The following is a 4,885-nucleotide window of genomic DNA, read 5'->3' as shown; positions in this document are numbered from 1 at the left end:
CTCTGCTAAAGTGTAAGGCAAAAATTGCAACTTGGAATCATTGTATGTTATCAGTATAAATCTGAAGAATACACTAACACTTTTACAAATAATCCACTCTTGCTTTCAGGAGATTTTGCAAATGACACACTTCTCATTGCCAGTAGAGAAACAAAAATGTCCCCCTTATTTTCCTTTTCTTTTGTTAGTAAGGCTTTTAGCAAAGGAAAGTGAGTGGTAAAGTCACATGGCCTAGATTCCATTTGGAATATTTTAGTAAATATGAGTTTCTAATTTATTTTGATCTTTTTGCAGACTTGAAATATGCAATATCCACATAGTTGCCATAGAAAGGAAACTTTTTTTTTATTCCTGTAATTTTATTAATAATGCATAAATCGCTTATGGACAGGCAAAAAAAAAAAGAAAGGAAACTTACTCAGATTATTCTAGTCATTCGTTATGAATCTCCACAATAAACTGGTGATGTAAACACTACCATCAACTTTTCAAAAATGAATCAATTGAGAATTGAGATGGATTATTGACCCTTATACAGCAAATTACCGGGCCTAGAGCACAAAACACCTGGCTTCCATATTTATGAGACCACAAAATCATGGCTCTGTTACAAACCGCAAAGACAAGAAATAACACAAAAGTCCCACCAATAGAAGAGGCTCTTAGAGGACTCTTTTCCCTCTGGCAATGTCTGGGTTGATGTCCGTCTGACTCTTCCCTGACTCTTCTAGTGCTACAATATATGCGACCAGATTCTCTCATGTGGTCACTTTTAAACTCAGTGATTAATACTACTCCCATGAAATTGTATTCAGATTACGAACCTATTGGGAAGGTTCTGTTTTCTCTATGGTACCTGACACATTTGTAGCATTGGTCAGTGCAAAGTATTAATGAAAGTATCACAACTATCAGAAAGGAAAGAAAATATGGTCTTATCTTTTTCTGTAGGAACTCTGTATCTTGGAAAATATACTAGTTAATTCTCACAATAACCTTGCAAAAGATATTGACAGATTTGTCTTATTGAAAGAATAAAGAAACAAAAGTTACTATGCCTCCTGAGTCACAGAACTTAGAACTGAAAGAAATCCTAAAAATTAGCAATCTGAGGCTTATATCATGTATCATTTTTATTTCTACTATGTACCAAGCACTGCACTAGGAGTTGAGGATAAAACAAAGAGAGACATGAAAATTGGGGACTATGAGGTTACATAACTTGTCTAAGACTGCTCAGCTACATTGAGGCAGACATGGTCCATCTCTCAGGCCAATGCCACTATTTCCAGATCACATTAGCCTAAGGTTCCAGAATAAGGTTGTGGATTTCTCATATCAAAGACCTACTCTATGCCACCTAACATGTTGTGCCTTTACTAGTACCTCTAATCTGATATGCAAAACTGATTACTCTTAAAATATAGTTTTTAAGGTTTTTATTAACTGATCATATATTAACCTGAAATAGGTAGGAAAGGGTTTCAAATATCTTTTAATTGGAGACAGCAAGATATAGTGGAAAGAATGAAGACTGGTGATCAAGATGGACCTATTTATTAGCCTAGAGAAACTCATTTAACCTCTGTGACACTTGGTTTCTTTGTTTTTTTAAGTATACAACAGAAATGATAATGCCTACATTACAAGGGTGTTGTGAGGTTAAAAATAATGCTATAAAATAAAAACATTTATTGGACTTACCCTAACTCATACTTAGGATAAGTCCAATAAATAGTAACTATTGTTTTTTATTTCTTTAAATATCACACTCCAGTATTAGAAGAGATTGTTCTATTTTTGGTATGCAAGTTTTCTTTCCATTATTCCATTGGTCTGAGACAAGGAAATTCTGCAACAAGTCTTTAATCATTCTAATAAATTATGCTCCCAAGCTCAGTAGTCATTCTTCTAGCTAGCTAACTGCTCATCCTCTAATTGCCTGCCCACAACTCCACACATCATAATATATGTAACTCTCTGGCCAAAATGCCACTGTACCCACATTCACTTCCTTTCCCCACTCCCATATTTTGGCTTTTCCCGTTAACCTCTCTGGTTTATTTTCAAGTAGATACAGCAGGAAGTGACTAAGCATTTTGTAGGCAATGCACATAACAGAAAGAGTATAGACTTCAGAGACAAATCAGGTTCCAATCTTAGCTCCTCCACTTTGGAATTTCAATCCAGATGGGTGAACTTAGACAAGTGCCTTGGTCTCTTGAGTCTCAGTTTTCCTTCTCTGTAAAATGGAGATGATATACTTCATAACATTGTGTAGGTTAATAAGACCATATACATGCAAAGCATCTAGCACAAAGAAACTCTCAAGAAATAGAAACAATTATTATTTTGAAGAGTATTTTACCTGTTCCTTCTCAAGTGAAATTGTCAGATATTTTACTTTGACTATGTCAAGCTCTCTTATAGAGTAGAATAGGACCTTATTTTTTTATCACAGACAACCTGAATATTTGCCTGAAACCTGCATGCAAAGAAGCACCCTAACTAGCATCACTGACCTCACAGGACTTTGACTGCAGCTAACATTTTGTCATGCTTGATAATTCAAGTGCCTAAATTCAGACTCTCATTTTTAGAAACAAACAAATGTGTATTATGTAAAGGTTCATAGACACCTTACTTTCAGAAGAACAGGCCAGGTTTCAATATGAAGAAGGCAGTAACTTTTTCTTCTGTTATCTCTTTCATGAAGTACTTTAACCATAACATATGGCATTGCTTTATCAGCAATCCCTGCTCTGCTCCACCAGTTTAAACTATTGAAATTGGATAAAGACTTTTCAGAAAAACTGCAGTGAATCACCTGGGCTCAACTTCTCACACCATAACAAGTGCTAACTTACTTTATTTTTCAATTTGTTTAGTGTTTTGTTTTTGTTTTTTTGAGGGTTTTTTTTGAGCTTTTATTAAAAAGTACCATTAGGTATGTTTATGGAAAAGATAAAAAGATTACAAAGGGAGCTGTTAAAAAAAAATCTTCGTCAATCTAAGTAGTATCAGATGAAATGCACAATTAAAGGCCACAAAATATTAAGTATCAGTTTATTTAAATTTCTAAAAGATGTAAAAATAGACAACTTTTCTTTGTAATAGAAAGAGCATTAAGATGTAGAGTCACATGACCTAGTCCAGTGTGAAATTCGGAAACTCCTGTAGCTTATCCTGAAGACTTGACTTTTCCCCAAGAAGAGCTTTGATTCTGCTTTAGAAGTTTCAGATAAATTAAAATCTTCATCAAATAGCAATATGAAGGAGGTGACACAGGATACAACATATACAGTCCAGTTACCTCTTTGCATATTTAGAAATGATTCCTTCAATGTATTTGTACCAGAGAGCTTATTCTGTCCTGCTTAATATTCAGAAGTACAGGTTTGAATCCTCAGAACCTTGGCAAGACCTTAATATTTTAAAATTATTAACAACTACCTCAAGGGGCAAGTCCAGGTTACTAGTTTATGACAAATTTATTATCATGAAGGAAAACAAGTGTAGTCAGCCATATTTAAAAATGCCCCAACCACTGCTCTCAATATAGAAAGACTAAAACTACGTACGTTTATCATACAACAAATCCCATCTCTGTCCCCTGAAGTCCCCCTAGTTTCATTCATGAGAAGGAGATTTAAAAGAAAAAGACTTAAAGAGCACTTTACAGCAGCATTCAGCTTTCCTACGAAATACTCAGCATCTTAAATATTATGTACACGTCTGTTTTTCCGTTTAGTAAGGTAGACACTGGCTTCAGAGTTGGTGGAACTTGTGGAAGTGGAGGAAAAAATAACCCATTCGGAACTATTCTAGAAATTGTCTTTTGGCAGAATAGCAGGTATCCAAGTGAAAAACAGGAAGGTCGTTTTGTTGCTGTGTTTTGGGTGTTTTTCCCCCTAAAATTTCAATCATTTCCTGTTCCCCTTCTAGATACACCTCAGTCACCACTCCTGGGTGGAGATGGGCAGAGGCTCTGGGCTGGGCTCCTCCGGCTTCTCCGCAGCAGCCTTCTTGTTGCTGCAGCAAGGCTTGAAGAGGTGTGTGACAATGAGGACTTCCCCAAAGCGGCCTTTATAGATAATCCCACAACATATTTTCTGTCTTTTCCAGTACGTGAAATCTAAAAAGGCTGGAGCCCGAAGCCACCTCTGTATCTGAGCCATCGTCTGACTGGTTACTGTAACAAGGAGACTGAGCTGGGGAGGGACTTGACGTGGTACTGTGAGCATCAGAATTATGACGTTTAAATTCCTTCTGTAGTTTGCTGATCTGGTTGCTTTTAATCCTGTTTCCAGATAGAGTTTTCACTTTCTTTGGTTTCAGTGTAGTCTTCAGGCTGGGTCCTGCCCTTGCATCTACCACGTGATTCCAGTGTTGTTGTTTTTTATCCTGCCGGCAATTTCTTATTACAGATGTCTCCTGAACGTGTCTCATGCAACCCAAAACAGCTCTGGAAATCCTTCTCATAGCGTTTACTGTCCGTGAATCGAGAACTGGAGGACTTAGCTCTGCAAATACAGCAGCCTTCTATACTTCGGTACATCTTTGGCTTGTGAAAACCAAACATCTTTTCTTCTAGGCAATAGTCTTCCCAAAACAGCCGTTCCACGCGCAGTAATGTTCCCGAGGTGCGGAGTCGCCCCCGCCACTCCCTCCCTCCTCAACTGCCTTGTCTAGCAATTTGTTTAGTTTTGAGACAGTGGAATTCATAGCTTTGCACTGGCACTTTAAGCTCTTACTTTATGATACTAATAAATTATTATTATTAACATAAACAATGGATTTTAGACTTTTTAAAAGCAGTCAATACAAATGATATGATACTAATAAATTATTATTATTAACATAAACAATAGATTTTTTTAAAAGC

General features: G+C 36.5%; 1 pseudogene; it reads right to left on the bottom strand.

The window, feature by feature from the left end:
• Positions 1-3,744: 3,744 nt before the first annotated feature.
• On the bottom strand, positions 3,745-4,637 carry LOC102240122 (annotated as a pseudogene).
• Positions 4,638-4,885: the final 248 nt, after the last annotated feature.

The sequence above is a fragment of the Myotis brandtii genome, unplaced genomic scaffold (assembly GCF_000412655.1).
Source record: "Myotis brandtii unplaced genomic scaffold, ASM41265v1 scaffold23, whole genome shotgun sequence".
NCBI lineage: Eukaryota > Metazoa > Chordata > Mammalia > Chiroptera > Vespertilionidae > Myotis > Myotis brandtii.
This window is presented reverse-complemented; position numbering and strand designations above follow the sequence as displayed.